Here is an 18,966-nt window from a genome sequence, read left to right as displayed (position 1 = left end):
GATTGGGATCTTTAAAAAACCCCATTCCACAAATATTTTACAAGCACCTACTATATGCTGAAGACACAATCTGCATAACATGTAGAAGATATATCATCTGTAACACATATTGTGATCTATGCACTCATGAAGCTTAAAGTTGGGTGTTGGTGTGTGGGACTTCTGAGTACTTAAACAGGGAGCAATGGGAGACACGCTTTTTACATAGGGTGATCAGGAAAACAGCCTCTCAGGAGATGATATTTAAGCTCTCATCTAAATAGGTTAATAAAAGGAAGAACAGGGTTAAGAGTGTTAAAGGCAGCTATACGTAATATGATGCAGCATGCACTAGAAACTGAAAGAAGACCAAGGCCAATGGTTGGAACATAGGATGTAAGGAAGAAAGTGCAAAGTCAAGATAGTAGAGCATAACGGGCCCTAAAGGCCATGGTAGGAAGTTTGAATTTTAAGTAAAATGGGTGTAGGAATGACTAAGTGTTGAAGACAGAGAGTGGTATGAAATGAGATAAGTAGAAGCCAGATCATGTAGAACACTCTAAGCCAGCCAAGGAGTTCAGATTTTATTCTATGTGCACTGAGGGCTTTGAAGAGTTTAAGGCAAGAAAGTAGATTGCTGTTTTTGAATGATTTTTCCAGCTGCTGTGGAAAATGGATTGTTGGGGCGGTAAGAACAGAAATAAATAAAATGGACTACTTAGGAAACCTCTGCAGAAGTCCAGGCTTGGACTGTGGTGGGAGGAGTGCATATATTTTGCAGGTAGAATAGAAACAAAAGAATGTGTTTATAGATTGTTTGGAGGGGAGAAGGAAGGAAGGAGAGAAATCAAGAACATTTTTTGACTTGAGCAACTAATATTAATTCTTGAGACGGCAAAGTCTGGGATGGGGTGAATGTGGAGTGGGTGGTGGAAAAAGGCCACAAGATTTGTTTTAGCTTTGTGATCTGTGAGATGTCTATCTGTGAGACAGTCTAGTGGAAGTTGTGTGGACAAGATCTGTGGGTTTAATGCCTTGAGGAAAGGTCAGGCCTGTAGAGACAAATTTGGGAATAATCAGCATATGGATGATATTTAAAGTCAAGGGCCTACATAAGGTCACATAGGGAGAATGTGTAGAAAGAAGAAAGAAGGTATGGGTCCAGGTACAAGCAGAGAAAGAGAAGCCAGCACAAATAATTGAGAAATTGACAAGTGATTTGAATTGATCCCCCCACCTTTTCTAGGACTACACTCCATTAATTACAGAATTTCTGTAATCTCTTCCTTAACTAGCCACTTCCCCAAGATTATAAAAATGTTTAGGTCATTCCTATCCTTAAAATTATACTCCCTCAACCAAATTTCTTTCCAAAGTACCATTTCTGCCTTTTCTCCTTTGTTTCCATGACACTGCCCCAGGCTGCTTCTTTGTCAACTTTTCACATTGTCACTCTTCGTCTTTCAGATTCCCACATGTAGACATTTTATAAGGTTCTGTTTACATTTCTCTAAACTTTTTCTCAGAAATTAGCATCTTTTCTCACAGGTGCAACATCAATGCAGATGACTCCCAAATTTAAATCTTTAAATTCAATTTCTCTTAGGAAATTTAGATCCAAACTTCTACTTATATCCTCCCCTCCTCCTGCCCTTCCTCCTCCCCCAGGCAAAGATAGCTTTGCTGGAAATCCAACCTGTTTAATAATCATGAACTGTTAGAGATGGAAGAAACTCTTAGTAAAATCCAGTTTAACTCTCATTTACAAGGCAAGAAGATTGAGGCACATAGCATTATTTTTAAAGCCACATGGCTAATTATTAGAAAGACTAAAACCTGGAATTCTTGATTCTTATTCCAATAGTCTTTAAAATCAACTTAATCATCTTCATCACAAAATCAGTTCTTTTTTCTTAGTTTTTTTTTTTTTTTAATTTATTTATTTATTTATTTTTGGCTGCGTTGGGTCTTCGTTTCTGTGCGAGGGCTTTCTCTAGTTGTGGCAAGCGGGGGCCACTCTTCTTCGCGGTGCGCGGGCCTCTCACTATCGCGGCCTCTCTTGTTGCGGAGCACAGGCTCCAGACGCACAGGCTCAGTACTTGTGGCTCACGGGCCTAGTTGCTCCACGGCATGTGGGATCTTCCCAGACCAGGGCTCGAACCCATGTTCCCTGCATTGGCAGGCAGACTCTCAACCACTGCTCCACCAGGAAAGCCCCCTTAGTTTTTTATTATTCCAGTCACACAGGTCCATAATCTTTGGCCTGAGAGTTAAACCCTTTCATAATCTAATCTAATTTACTAATGTAATCTTTGGTTTCATTTTCCCTAACTCTTCTGGTCATACTAAAGCATACTTACTGTTGTGCCTCATTGTGTGATTTCCTTCCTTTACTCAGACTGTTTCCATGTCTTCTCCCATCAGAAACACACACACACACACACACCCCTATATATATCCCATAGCCTATCAAAATTCTACCCTATATTTTAGGACTTATCTTAAATATTACCTCTTCGAAAAACCTTTTTCTTAATTGCTTTGTATTTCTTTCATAGCTCTTCTGTTCTTTATAGATGATAAATATTTGTATATTTGCCTTACTCTACTGTTAGGGGCTTCTTGCATTTCCTACAGTATTTAGCAAGTCAGATTTTAAAAAATAATAGGTGTTTAATAAACTTTTTGTTGAATTGCTCATTATTATATGAAAATACAAAAATGGTCATATTTTTAGAAATCTGCAGATTTACAAAACTAATGTTAGTTTATAAGGGTCATCTTTGCATAGCTGACAAACATCAAGCAAACTAAAAAACAAACCAGAGAACCTATAAGCACCCTGAATTGCTCGTGACTTTTAAAGTCATTACCATATTTCATGTGATAGTTACCTTCCAATGGTATGGCTCAGCTGTGCTCTACTATTTGCTCATATTTGTCATTAAGGCCTCACATATTATTTATTCTCATTCTATAGCATTAATGCAGGAAAGCAGCAATGTAAGCTCCCTTGACTGTGATTCTTCCCACAGATAATAGAAAATAAATTGCAATTAGATTTTGGTAATTGCATATAATTAACTCAAAATGAGCTGTTAATTATAAAAAATATGTTTTTCACTTCCTCATTATCTCATTTATTTTAGTTCCAAATTCTTAATGACTCACTTGAGTAATTTAATATTTTAAATACACAGAGTATTTTTAATACTGAGATAATTTAAATTTCCAAATAAAGAAAATTCAGCTTAAAATTAAATTTTATCTAGGGAGTTCTACTGGCAAAATCAAAGAGCCTGCAAGGTAGAAAAAAGGTCATTTCCCGTAACAATTCTTGATTACATTTTTTAAAGTCAGCAGACATTTTCATTTAAATAATTCTACAAAGCCTGCTCAAGGCTGTACACTATTCTCCCTGGACTCATCTCTACCTCTTTCTTGGGTTTGGCTATCATTTCCATAGCCAGATGAATCAAGAAGACAAATGAACTCATTGTCTATACTTCTTTTAATCTCACATTAGATTAAATAACTTAAGGACTGCTGAGTGACAATTCTTGGCTTCCCAATGACCGTCAGACTTCAGAAACAGTTGCCAGAGTTTCTTCAAACCCTTATACTATATATTAAGATTGTAAAAGATCTATGATCTTATCGAAGGCATATTAGGGAAGATTTTTTTTGGAAGCAGTGCATAGTCTTACCTTATTTTTGTCATAATTATTTGAATGCAGGACATGCATGCCCAGATGCACTAAAGTTTAAAGCATGTCCATCTCTTAGATTGGAGCACTAGTTTCTAAAGCATTTAATACATCTACCTGACTAACAGTGATGAAAACTTTCATAAATTGCAAGTGTGAGTATGAATTGCTATAACCTTTTGGAAAAGAAAGTTAGCACGGATTATTATAATTGTAAATTACATAAAATAGCCTTATGTAAAAATAGCCTTTGACCTAGCAATTTCATTTTTGGAAATTTTTCCTAAAAAAATAAAAGTACCAGAACACAAGAATGTAAGTACAGTCATGCTTATTATAGCATTCTGTGCAGTGGTAAAGAACTTGAAACAATATCAATGTCTGACAATAGAAGTGCTGAAATACTTACAGTGTATATTATTTCATGTTTCTATAGAAACCAGGAATGATTATCCATTTATAGGAAATAAGTTAGTATTTGTATTAACTTTGTATTGCCAGTATAACAAACTACCACAAACTTAGCGACTTAAACAACACAAATTTATTATCCTATAGTTCTGTAGGTCAGAAGTCTGACACAGGTCTCACTGGGTGAACATTGAGGTGTCGGCGGGGCTATGTTCCTTTCTGGAGGCTGTAGGGGAGGATCTGTTTCCTTGCTCATTCAGGCTGTTGGCAGAATCCCGTTCCTTGCAGTTTGAGGACTGAGATTCCCATTTCCTTGCAGGCCAGCAGATGAGGACTGTTCCAAACTTCTAGAAGCTACTTATATCCCTTGGCGGGTCATACATCCTTCCTCCATCTTCAGAGCCAGAAAAGGCAGGTTGAGGCATTCTCATGCTTCAAATCTCTCCTCCTCCTTTGTCTTATCTCTCTGACACAGCAAGGGAAGGTTCTTCATTTTTCAGAACTCATGTGATTAGACTGAGCCCATACAGATAACCCAGGATAATCTCCCTCTCTCAAGGTCTGTTCCCTTGATCATAACTGCAAAGTCCCTTAGCCACATAAGGTAACATATTCAGAAGTTCCAGGGATTAGAACATCTATGTCTCTGAGGGACAATTATTCTGCTTACCACAGTTCTACACCTAAGAACCTGACAAATGACCATTAAAGCACCATTAAGTGGAATAAAAAAAGATTAACAAGTAATGTGTTCAGTTTGATCTCAAATGTATGTACATGTTTATATACATGTAAGCATAAAAAAAGTATAGAAAGATAAACATCAGGGTGCTAACACTAATTCCACCAAAACAGGATAGGGAACAGGATAGTGAATGAAAGATGACTGATCTTTTCTTAATGTGTCTTTGAATGTCTTACTTTTTACAAGTGTTTTTCTTTTAAAATTTAGAAAAAGTTTAATTAAAAATAAGGTGAGGGCTTCCCTGGTGGCGCAGTGGTTAAGAATCTGCCTGCCAATGCAGGGGACATGGGTTCGAGCCCTGGTCTGGGAAGATCCCACATGCCGCGGAGCAACTAAGCCCGTGAGCCACAACTACTGAGCCTGCGCTCCGCAACGGGAGAGGCCGCGACAGTGAGAGGCCCGCGCACCGCGATGAAGAGTGGCCCCTGCTCGCCACAGTTGGAGAAAGCCCTCGCACAAGAAACGAAGACCCAACACAGCCATAAATAAATAAATAAATAAATTAAAAAAAAAAAAAACGATTCTTTAAAAAAAAAAAAAGGTGAATTATAAGACAAGATATATAATATAAACATATATCATATGTTCATAAAAAAATAAGACCTAGAAGTTACAACCTAAGATTACCTCTAGATGATATTATGGGTATGTTTTATTTTCTTTTGGCTTACCAGCATTTTATATATTTTTCCTACCATAAGCAAGCAAGTAAATATATGAAGATATAGGTAACTATGAGTAGCACTAAGTAAGAAATTATTTTAAGTTAAAAACATATATAATAAAAAGTTCTTACACATCAACTAAAGAAGGAATATAATACCCATACATAGAAAATGTGGATATAGTCAGGAAATAAAAACTCTACAAAGAAACATAAAGGGTTAATAAATATATAGAAAAATATTCAGCTTAACTGAATATTGAATAATTGCAAATTACAATAAGATTCCATTTTTGTGCCTATTAAACTCCCAAATATTGCTTCATTATACAAATCAACATTGGAGAGCCAATTTACACAGTTGATTGAAAACAAACCACTATTCTTTTATGACACCTCTCAAATAATTGTAAAAGGATAAAAAAAAAACATAAAACAATGTGGCTGCAGAAAAATAAAGAGGAAAGAACAACAAACAAGAGATGTTGCAAAATTTAAAAAGCCTGGAAATAAGACATATAAGTTCAAACTCAATTAACCAACCCGAAAAATCAAAACTGAAACATTGGCCGGCTGAAATGGAGGAGGGTGTTAAGCTGAAACATGCCAGAGAACTCCTGACAGGCTCAGAGATTGAAGGAACCAAGTAGGGCTGCACATGGGAATGAAAGTATGGCTGGCTGGAAGTATGTATAGCAGTAAAAATCCAAGATACCCTCCTCTATCTCCAGAGCCAGTCAACTACCTCTTTCCATCTTGTAAGATTGGAGGCTTATTTCCCTAGAGTGGTTGAATCAGACTGACTCTGGTCTTAGGGGTCTAAAATACAGTTGAGGGCAGAAATACCATAGAATTAAAAGGGGTATTAAGTAAAAGCCTACATAATGAGCGATGGGTCTCATTCCTCTTCCTCCACTGAGCTCCCCACATTAGCAGCCAAGCTTATATAATGCTCCCATTCTCTCTTCCCAACCAGACAGAAGGTTTATGCCTAGGAAAATTGATCACCTAACAGAAAAGACCCACCAATACTAACAGGAGGGGAGTCCCAGGGTCCCTACGTAATCACCCCACAGTGAAGTCTATCAGTTGACAAGCCCTGCTTATATATACTGAGAACTTTCAATAGCTTTTCACCATTTTGTTTGCAAATATAAGTAGATCATCAGACATTTGTGGAAAAAGGAAACTTGAACTTGGTGAAAATAGACAATGACTGTAAAAAAATAGAAACTTTAAAAACTGTTATTAATACCCTCAGAGATGAGAAAAAATATTGCAATAAGCATGGGTTCTCATATTTTTTAATTTACAGAATAAAATTTTCTTGGAAATTATAGCAGTAAAAAATTTAACAGAAGGGTTAAAAAAATAAAGTTCAGGAAGTCTTCTAGAAAGTAGGAAAAAAAGACAGATAAGAAAGATAAGAGAAAAAATAAGAAAATGAGAGATTCCAAGAGATTCAACATCTGGCTAATAGCGTAATGAATGAAAAAAGGCCCAACTGATGCACGTCGGCAATAATTTTTACAACAGTGCAGAGAAAGATAAGATTCTTATAGTGTCCATGGAAAATGGGTCACATAAAAAAGATAAAGAACTCCCTCTTGTGAGAGCACCGGAATCACAACTAACTGCTGAACAATCATCGACAGGAAGACACTGGAACTCACCAAAAAAGATACTCCACATCCAAAGACAAAGGTAGGAGGGGCACAATCACAATAAAATCAAATCCCATAACCGCTGGGTGGGTGACTCACAAACTGGAGAACAATTATACCAGAGAAGCCCACCCACTGGAGTGAAGGTTCTGAGCCCCACGTCAGGCTTCCCAACCTGGGGCTCCGGCAACGGAAGGGGGAATTCCCAGAGAATCAGACTTTGAAGGCTAGAGGGATTTGATTGCAGGACTTCAACAGGACTGGGGAAACAGAGACTCCACTCTTGGAGGGCACACACAAAGTAGTGCGCCAATCAGGACCCAGGGGAAGGAGCAGTCATGCCATAGGAGACTGAACCAGACCTAGCTGCTAGTGTTGGAGGGTTGCCTACAGAGGTGGGGGGTGGCTGTGGCTCACTGCGGGGACAAGGACACTGGCAGCAGAAGTTCTGGGAACTACTCATTGGCATGAGCCCTCCTGGAGTCCAACATTAGCCCCACCAAAGAGCCTGTAGCCTGCAGTGCTGGGTCCCCTTAGCTCAAACAACCAACAGGGAGGGAACTCAGACCCACCCATCACCAGACAAGCGGATTAAAGTTTTACTGAGCTCTGCCCACCAGAGAAACAGTCAGCTCTACCCACCACTAGTCCCTCCCATCCGGAAGACTGCACAAGCCTCTTAGGTAGCCTCATCCACCAGAGGGCAGACAGCAGTAGCAAGAACTACAATCCTGCAGCCTGTGGAACGAAAACCACATTCACAGAAAGATAGACAAGATGAAAAGACAGAGGGCTATGTACCAGATGAAGGAACAAGATAAAACCCCAGAAAAACAACTAAATGAAGTGGAGATAGGCAACTGTCTAGAAAAAGAATTCAGAATAATGATAGGGAAGACGATCCAGGACCTCGGAAAAGGAATGGAGGAAAAGATCGAGAAGATGTAAGAAATGTTTAACAAAGATCTAGAAGAATTAAAGAACAAACAGCTAGAAGAATAAAAGAGCAAACAAACACGGATGAACAATACAATAACTGAAATGAAAAATACACTAGAAGGAATCAATAGCAGAATAACTGAGGCAGAAGAACGGATAAGTGACCCGGAAGACAGAATGGTGGAATTCACTGCTGCAGAAGAAAATAAAGAAAAAAGAACGGAAAGAAATGAAGACACCTTAAGAGGCCTCTGGGACAACATTAAATGCACCAACATTCGCATTATAGAGGTCCCAGAGGGAGAAGAGAGAGAGAAAGGACCTGAGAAAATATTTGAAGAGATTACAGTCGAAAACTTCCCTAACATGGGAAAGGAAATAGCCACCCAAGTCCAGGAAACGCAGAGAGTCTCATACAGGATAAACCCAAGGAGAAACACGGCAAGACACACAGTAATCAAACTGAAAAAAATTAAAGACAAAGAAAAATTATTAAAAGCAACAAGGGAAAAACGACAAATAACATACAAGGGAACTCCCATAAGGTTAATAGCTGATTTTTTCAGCAGAAACTCTACAAGCTAGAAGGGAGTGCCACAATACATTTAAAGTGATGAAAGGGAATAACCTACAATCAAGATTACTCTACCCAGGAAGGATCTCATTCAGATTCAACGGAGAAATCAAGAGCTATACAGACAAGCAAAAGTTAAGAGAATTCAGCACCACCAAACCAGCTTTACGACAAATGCTAAAGGAACTTCTCTAAGCGGGAAACACAAGAGAAGAAAAGGGCCTACAAAAATAAACCAAAAACAGTTAAGATAATGTTCACAGGAACATACATATCAATAATTACCTTAAACGTGAATGGATTAAATGCTCCAACCAAAAGACACAGGCTGCCTGAATGGATACAAAAACAAGACCCACATATATGCTATCTACAAGAGACCCACTTCAGACCTAGGGACACATACATACTGAAAGTGAGGGGATGGAAAAAGATATTCCATGCAAATGGAAATCAAAAGAAAGCTGGAGCAGCAATACTCATATCAGATAAAATAGACTTTAAAATAAAGAAAGTTACAAGAGACAAGGAAGGACACTACATAATGATCACGGGATCAATCCAAGAAGAAGATATAACAATTCTAAATATATATGGACCCAACATAGGAGCACCCCAATAAGGCAAATGCTAACAGCTATAAAAGAGGAAATCGACAGTAACACAATAATAGTGGGGGACTTTAACACCTCACTTACACCAATGGACAGATCATCCAGACATAAAATTAATAATAAGGAAACACAAGCTTTAAATGACACAATAGGCCAGAGAGATTTAATTGATATTTATAGGACATTCCATTTGAAAACAGCAGATTACACTTTCTTCTCGAGTGCACACGGAACATTCTCCAGGATAGATCACATCTTGGGTCATAAATCAAGCCTTGGTAAATTTAAGAAAAATAAAATCATATCAAGCGTCTTTTCTGACCACAATGCTATGAGATTAGAAATAAATTACGTGGAAAAAAACATGAAAAACACAAACACATGGAGGCTAAACAATAACCAAGAGATCACTGAAGAAATCAAAGAGGAAATCAAAAAATACTTAGAGACAAATGACAATGAAAACATGACGATCCAAAACCTATGGGATGCAGTAAAAGTAGTTCTAAGAGGGAAGTTTATAGCAATACAATCCTACCTCAAGAAACAAGAAAAATCTCAAATAAACAATCTAATCTTACACCTAAAGGAACTAGAGAAGGAAGAACAAACAAAACCCAAAGTTAGTAGAAGGAAAGAAATCATAAAGATCAGAGCAGAAATAAATGAAATAGAAACAAAGAAAATAATAGCAAAGATTAATAAAACTAAAAGCTGGTTCTTTGAGAAGATAAACAAAATTGATACACCTTTAGCCAGACTCATCAAGAAAAAGAGGGAGAGGACTCAAATCAATAAAATTAGAAATGAGAAAGGAGAAGTTACAATGGACACTGCAGAAATACAAAGCATCCTAAGAGACTACTACAAGCAACTCTATGCCAATAAAATGGACAACCTGGAAGAAATGGACAAATTCTTAGAAAGGTACAACCTTGCAAGGCTGAACCAGGGAGAAATAGAAAATATGAACCGACCAATCACAAGTAATGAAATTGAGACTGTGATTAAAAATCTCCCAACAAACAAAAGTCCAGGACCAGATGGCTTCACAGGCGAATTCTATCAAACATTTAGAGAAGAGCCAACATCCATCCTTCTCAAACTCTTCCAAAAAATTGCAGAGGGATGAACACTCCCAAACTCATTCTACGAGGCCACCATCACCCTGATACCAAAACCAGACAAAGTTACTACAGAAAAAGAAAACTATAGACCAATATCACTGATGAATATAGATGCAAAAATCCTCAGCAAAATACTAGCAAACAGAATCCAACAACACATTAAAAGGATCATACACCATGATCAAGTGGGATTTATCCCAGGGATGCAAGAATTCTTCAATACATGCAAATCAATCAATATGATATACCATATTAACAAACTGAAGAATAAAAACCATACAATCATCTCAATAGATGCAGAAAAAACTTTTGACACAATTGAACACTGATTTATGATAAAAACTCTCCAGAAAGTGGGCACAGAGGGAAACTACCTCAACATATGACAAACCCACAGCAAACATCATTCTCAATGGTGAAAACTAAAGACTTTCCTCTAAGATCAGGAACAAGACAAAGATGTCCACTCTTGCCACTATTACTCAACATAGTTTTGGAAGTCCTAGCCATGGCTATCAGAGAAGAAAAGAAATAAAAGGAATAGAAATTGAAAAACAAGAAGTAAAACTGTCACTGTTTGCAGATGACATGATACCATACATAGATAATCCTAAAGAGGCCACCGGAAAACTACTAGAGCTAATCAATGAATTTGGTAAAGTTGCAGGATACAAAATCTCTTGCATTCCTGTACACTAACAACGAAAGATCAGAAAGAGAAATTAAGGAAACAATCCCATTCACCACTGCAACAAAAAGAATAAAATACCTAGGAATTAACCTAACTAAGAAGGTAAAATACCTGTACTCAGAAAACGATAAGACACTGATGAAAGAAATCAAAGATGACACAAACAGATGGAGAGATATACCACGTTCTTGGATTGGAAGAATCAATATTGTGAAAATGACTACACTACCCAAAGCAATCTACAGATTCAATGCAATCCCTATCAAATTACCAATGGCATTTTTTACAGAACTAGAACAAAAAAATCTTAAAATTTGTATGGAGACACAAAAGACCCTGAATAGCCAAAGCAATCTTGAGGTAAAAAAAACAGAGCTGGAGGAATCAGACTCCCTAACTTCAGTAATCAAGACAATATGGTACTGGCACAAAAACAGGAATATAGATCAATGGAACAGGATAGAAAGCCCAGAGATAAACCCACACACCTATGGTCAACTAATCTATGACAAAGGAGGCAAGGATATACAATGGAGAAAAGACAGTCTCTTCAATAAGTGGTGCTGGGAAAACTGGGCAGTTACATGTAAAAGAATGAAATTAGAACACTTCCTAACACCATACACAAAAATAAACTGAAAATGGATTAAAGGCATAAGTGTAAGACTGGACACTATAAAACTCTTAGAGGGAAACATAGGAAGAACACTCTTTGACATAAGTCACAGCAAGATCTTTTGTGACCCACATCCTAGGGTAATGGAAATAAAAACAAAAATAAATGAATGGCACCTAATGAAACTTAAAAGCTTTTTCACAGCAAAGGAAACTATAAACAAGATGAAAAGACAATGCTCAGAATGGGAGGAAATATCTGAAAATCAATCAATGGACAAGGGATTAATCTCCAAAATATATAAACAGCTCATGCAGTTCAACATTAAAAAAACAAACAACCCAGTCAAAAAATGGGCAGCAGACCTAAATAGACATTTCTCCAAAGAAGACATACAGATGGCTAAGAGGCACATGAAAAGATGCTCAACATCACTAATTATTAGAGAAATGCAAATCAAAACTACAATGAGGTATCACCTCACACCGGTTAGAATAGGCATCATCAGAAAATCTACAAACAACAAATGCTGGAGAGGGTGTGAAGAAAAGGGAACCCTCTTGCACTGTTGGTGGGAATGTAAATTGATACAGCCACTATGGAGAACAGTATGGAGGTTTCTTAAAAACCTAAAATAGGATTACCATATGACCCACTACTGGGCATATATACCCAGAGAAAACCAGAATTCAAAAAGACACAGGCACCTGAATGTTCTTTGCAGCACTATTTACAATAGCCAGGTCATGGCAGCAACCTAAATGCCCATCGACAGACGAATGGATAAAGAAGATGTGGTACATATATACAGTGGAATATTACTCAGCCACAAAAAGAAACGAAACTGGGTCATTTGTAGAGACGTGGATGAACCTAGAGACTGTCATACTGAGTGAAGTAAGTCAGACAGAGAAAGACAAATATCATAGGATATCGCTTATATGTGGAATCTAAAAAAAAGGGTACAAATCAACTTACCTACAAAAGAGAAATAGAGTGACAGATGTAGAAAACAAACTTATGGTTAGCAGTGGTTAGGGGAAGGGATAAATTGGGAGACTGGGACTGACATATACTATAAGTCAGATTTATACTAGATTACTATATATAAAATAGATAACTAATAAGGACCTGCTGTATAGCGCAGGGAACTCTACTCAATAGTCTGTAATGGCCTATATGGGGAAAGAGCTTAAAAAATTAGACTGGATATATATATATATATGTATAACTGATTCACTTTGCTGTACACCTGAAACTAACACAACATTGTAAATCAACTAGACTCCAATAAAAATTTAAGAAATAAAATAAAAATAATATTAACAGAAAAAAAAGAAAGAAAGAAAGAAAGAAAAGATACGTGTACTCCAATATTCATTGCAGCACTATTTACAACAGCCAAGACATGGAAGCAACCTAAATGCCCATCGACAGATGAATGGATAAAGAAAATGTGGTGTGTGTATGTATGTGTGTGTGTATATATATATATATATATATATATATATATATACACACACACACACACACACATATATATACATATATACATATATGTATATAATGGAATATTACTTAGCCATAAAAAAGAATAAAATTCTTTTTATTTACAGCAATGTGAATGGACCTGGAGATTATCATTCTGAGTGAAGTAAGTCAGACAGAGAAATACAAATGTCCTATGATATCACTTGTATGTGGAATCTAAAAAATGATACAAATGAACTTATTTACAAAACAGAAATAGACTAACAGACATAGAATAGAAACTTATGATTATCAAAGGGGAAAGGTGATAGGGATGGATAAATTCGGAATTTGGGAGTAACATATACATAGTACTATATATAAAATAGATAAACAACAAGGACCTACTGTATAGCACAGGGACTATACTCAATATCTTGTAATAATCTACATGGGAAAAGAATCTTTAAAAGAATATATATATATATATATATATATATATAGATATATAGATATATATCTATATCTATATATATATATATCTATATCTATATCTATATCTGAATCACTTTGCTTGTACACCTGAAACTAACATAACATTGTAAATCAACTATACTTCAATAAAAATAAATTAGTTTTATTTATTAAAAAGACAAATACTGTATGATTCCAGTTATATGAGGTATCTAGAATATCAAAGTATAGAGACAAAATAAAATGGTGGTTGCCAGGGGCTGGAGGTAAGAGGAAATGAAGAGTAGTTATTAATGGGCACAGAGTTTCAGTTTTGTAGGATAAAAGAGTTCTGGACATTGGTTTCACAACACTGTAAATATGTTTACTATTATTGAATAGTATACTAAAAAACGGTTGAGATGGTAAATTTTATGTTATGTGTATTTTACCACAATTTAAAAAATTAATTATGGCAGAACTGTGCTAAAATAAGAATTCTTGGGTTCTGCTCCTGATAATGGCTGAGTAGTTCCTATAGAATCAAATCTCCTACATGTAACAACTATAAACTCTGGGAGGAAAAAAATAACTTGAACACACTGAAAAGTGGCCAAAAGCAAGCAGAAACTGTAAGAGGATTAGCACTTAAAAGAAAACAGTGGCACTGGAAGAGTTCCCAATTTTTTTTTAATGGCTTTTAGCTGAAAGTAGGCTTAAAGAACCAGAGGATAGAGTCTAGGTTGACCAAAGTAGCTAAAAAGGGGAAAAATCTTGGAGTGGAGAGAGAGAAAGAGGAAAGCCTCAAATTCTGTACAACAACCCTGCCAGTTTGGGCTGACCCCTGAACTACACATGAACAACAGGGCAGACTCAAGCAACCTAATTAAAGTTAAAATAACTCAATAGTGATTATCACTGCCACTTACTCCAGGAAGATAGAGCTTGGAATCTGAGTTCAGTTAACTTAACTGCCCACTAGCACACAGAAAATTAACATTGTTCAGAGAAATACAGGCATACCTTGAAGATGCTGTAGTTTTGGTTCCAGACCACCACAATGAAGTGAATATTGCGATAAAAGGAGTCACACAAATTGTTTGGTTTCCCAGTGCATATAAAAGTTATGTTTACACTATATTGTAGTCTATTAAATGTGCAATAGCATTATGTCTAAAAAAAAAACCTTAATTAAAAAATACTTTATTGCTAAAAGATGCTAACCATCATCTGAGCTTTCAGCAAGTCATAATCTTTTTGCAACAGTAAAATCAAAGATCACTGATCACTATAACACATGTAATAATAATGATAGTAACAACAATAATAATAATGTTAGAAATATTGTAAGGATTAGGAAAATGTAGCACGGAGATACTAAGTGAGCAAATGCTGTTGGAAAAATGGTGCCGATAGACTTGCTCGACACAAGGTTGCCACAAGCCTTCAATTTGTAAAAACCACAATTATTTGTGAAGCATGATAAAGTGAAGCATAATAAAATGAGATATACCTATATAACTGAATTCTAGAGTTACTCACAATGATCAGGAAACAATCCAAAATTACTAAACACACAAAGAAAAAGAAGAACGTGACCAACACTCAAAAGGAAAGTCAATTACTGGAGACAAACCCCAAGATGAACCAGGTGTTAGAATTAGCAGACAAGGATTTTAAAGGAAAAAACACACCTGTAACGAATAAAATAGAAAATTTTAACAGAGAAATAGAAATTATAACAAAGATCCAAATGGAAATTCTAAAAACAAAAAAAGCCAATATCTGAAATTAAAAAAAATCATTGTATGGGCTTAACAGCAGATTAGAAATAACAGAAGAGAGTTGATGAATCTGAGGATAGAACAATAGAAATTATTCTATATGAAGAATAAAGAAAAATAGATTTTAAAAAATTAGCAAAGAGCCAGGGACCTGTGGGACAAAAACTAAAGCTCTAATATACATGTAAACAGAGTTCCAAAAGGAGAGGATAAAGAGAATAGGGAAAAAATATATTTGAAAAAATACTGGCCAAAAATTCTTTATATTTCATGAAAACAGCATTCTCAAACATTGATTTTTGGGGTGTAAACTGCTTTAACTTTTTATGAAAAGCAATTTGGCAATGTGAATCAAGAATTTTGAAAGGATTTATATGTACTTTAAGCTAGTAATTCTGCTTACAGGAATCTATTCCTAGGAAATAGGTAAAGTTAAAAATGTATGTACAGAAATGTTCCTCAAAGCATAATTTATTGTATAATAGTAAAACCTTATATTATCCAATAACAGGCTTATTGATAAATATTGAGTAATAGTTGTCACACAATAAATATGTGTGTGTATGTTTGCGTGTGTGTGTGTGTGTGTGTGTATCTCACATCTTCTTTATCCATTCATCTGTCAATAGACACTTAGGTTGTTTCCATATCTTGGCTATTGTGATTAATGCAGCAATGAACATGGAAGTGCAGACATCTCTTTAAGATACAAATTTCATTTCCTTAAGATAAATACCCAGTTGCTAGATCATATGGTAGTTCTATTTTTAAATTTTTGAGGATCTTCCATACTGTTTTCCATAATGACTGTACCACTTTACATTCTCACCAAGAATATATAGGGATTCCCATTTCTCCATATCCTCACCAACAACTGTTGTTTCTTGTCTTTTTGATAATAGCCATTCTAACAGGTATGAGGTGATATCTCATTGTAGTTTTGATTTGCATTTCCCTGATGATTCGTGATACTGAGCATCTTTTCATGTACCTGTTAGCCATCTGTATGCCTTCTTTGGCAAAATGTCTATTCACCTCCCCTGCTCATTTTTTAATTGGATTGTTTGTTTATTTGCTATTGAATTATATAAGTTCTTTATATATTCTTTATATATTTATTTATAAATATTATTCAGCCAGAAAAAAGAAGGAAATCCTGCCATTTGCAACAGAATGCATGAACCTAGAGGACACTGTGTTCAGTGAACATACCAACATACCAAAATATGTGAGACTAACAAACAGTGCTGAAAGGGAAATTCATGGCACTAAATGCTTCCAGTAAAAAAGAAAAGTATCAAATCAGTAATCTAAGCTCCCACCTTAAGACAGAAAAAAAGAACAAGATAAATCCAAAGCAAGCAGAAATAAGGAAATAATAAAGAAAGGAATGAAATAAATAAATGAGATCCGTATTATCATGATACCAAAACCAAAGACAGTATAAAAAAAGAAAACTACAGGCCAATATCCCTCATACATATTGATGTAAATATCCTTAACAAAATATTAGTAAATAGAAGTTTGTAGTATATAAAAAGTATTACACACTATGACCAAGGAGATTTATTCCAGGGATACAATGCTAGGTCAATACTAAAAAAAAACAGTCAATGCAACCCACCATATTGGCAGGCTAAGAAAGAAAAATCACACAATCACGTCAATTAACACATAAAAGGTATCTGACAGAATTCAACAGTCATCATGAAAACTTTATATGATCTACAATAAAAATAAAAAATCAAACTTTATCAAAATTGAAGACTTTTGCTTTGTGAAAGATCCTTTTTGAGACTGAAAAGACAGGCTACAGACCAGGAGAAAATACTTGCAATCTACCTATCTGACAAAGGACTTATATCCTTTGAATATATAAGGAACTCTCAAAACTCAACAGGAAAACAATTCAAACAATCCAGTTGGAATATGGCAAGAGATATTAAAGGGACAATTTACCCAAACGGATGGAAGGAGGGCAAACTAGCAAATGAAAAGATATTCAATATCACTAGCCATTAGCAAAATGCAAACTAAGATGACAATGAAATATCACTACACACAGATTATAACATGTCAAATAAAAACCTGTGACACTATCAAATGCTGGCAAGGATGTGGAGAAATGATCTTTCATACGTTACTGGTAGAAAAGTATTTTAAACTAAATGTGGTATAAGCTAAGTATGATCTTATCATAAGATTTAGCAATCTTACTCCTAGTTGTCATTTGTAGAAACAAAAACCTTAGGCCACACAAAAACTTGCATTAGAATACCTAGCGGCTCTATCTGTAGCAGAAAAAAACTGAAAACAACCAATTGTCCTTTAACAGATAAATGGTTGAACAAATCATGGTATATCCATATCGTGGAATAGTACTCAGAAATCAAAAGGTACAGTATATGCAACAACCTAGATGGATGTCAAGAACATTATGCTGAAAGAGAAAAGCCAATATCAAAATTTCACATACTGTATAATTCCATTTATATAACATTTTCAAAATAACAAAATTATAGAAATAGACAACAGATTAGGAGTCTCCAGGGGTTAGGGGTGGGGGGGGCAGAGAGTGACTCTAACAGAAGAGTACAAAGGAAATCTTGGTGGTGCTGAAATAGTCCTGTATTTTGATTGTGGTGGTGGTTACACAAATCCACACATGTGATAAAATGGCATAGAAATACACATACACACTGTACCAATGTTAATTTACTAGTTTTGATAATATATTACAGTTGTATAAGATGTAGTCATTGGGAGAAGCTGGGTGAAGGGTACATGGAACCTCTCCATACTATTTTTGCAACTTCTATCAATCTAAATATAATTATTTCAAAATAAAAAGTTTTTTAAAATCTCTATAAATATGCATAAACATTTACAATTCATATACACACAAAACTTGTTCAAAATCTGTGTTTCATAGCTCTTTCATCTAAGCTAGGGTGATCAAGAGAACAAGAAAGACTTTATTATCATTATGCAGCACTACTTGAACATAAAATGCTGTTCAAATGAACATGATGCCTAATCTAAAATTATCCATTCTCCCCTGCTAGACTGTGACCTCTTCAAAGACCGCACTTGAAAATTCTTTTACCTATCCCAAGTACCTAGAACCATTCCTCACATAACATAGGCATTCGATAAATGTTTGTTGAATGAAGTTCTCAGGAGAGACTACACATTAACTGGAGGATTAGAGATTGGGGTCATAAAATTGAAGCAACATTTCAGCCGTTAGTTACAATCATGTTACAAAAGGCTTCATTTTTACTTCCTCTAAAAGCCTCCAGGTTTCAACAATGAAGAATAAAACTGTCTGATCATGAAGAAAGAGAAAGAGGAAGACCACTTTTGCTTCCTAGAAGAGTCAGTATTACACTGAAGGAAAAATGTCAAGATGGAACTTTCAAAGAAATTAGAATTTAAAAAATGTTAGGCAAGATCTGAAAATGAAAGAAAATTAACTCCAAGAAGTAAAACAAAATAACACTAGTATTAAGTCTGTCTGTATAGGAT

General features: G+C 35.6%; 1 protein-coding gene across 4 annotated transcripts in view; it reads right to left on the bottom strand.

Moving 5' to 3' along the window:
* KIAA1328 (KIAA1328 ortholog) overlaps window positions 1-18,966 on the bottom strand; it is a 371,762-nt gene that overhangs the window by 121,837 nt on the left and 230,959 nt on the right. The window lies entirely within an intron of this gene.

Source organism: Eschrichtius robustus, chromosome 14 (genome assembly GCF_028021215.1).
Source record: "Eschrichtius robustus isolate mEscRob2 chromosome 14, mEscRob2.pri, whole genome shotgun sequence".
NCBI classification, from domain to species: Eukaryota; Metazoa; Chordata; class Mammalia; order Artiodactyla; family Eschrichtiidae; genus Eschrichtius; species Eschrichtius robustus.
Note: the sequence above shows the minus strand (reverse complement) of the source record. Positions and strands in the feature narration are given on the sequence as shown.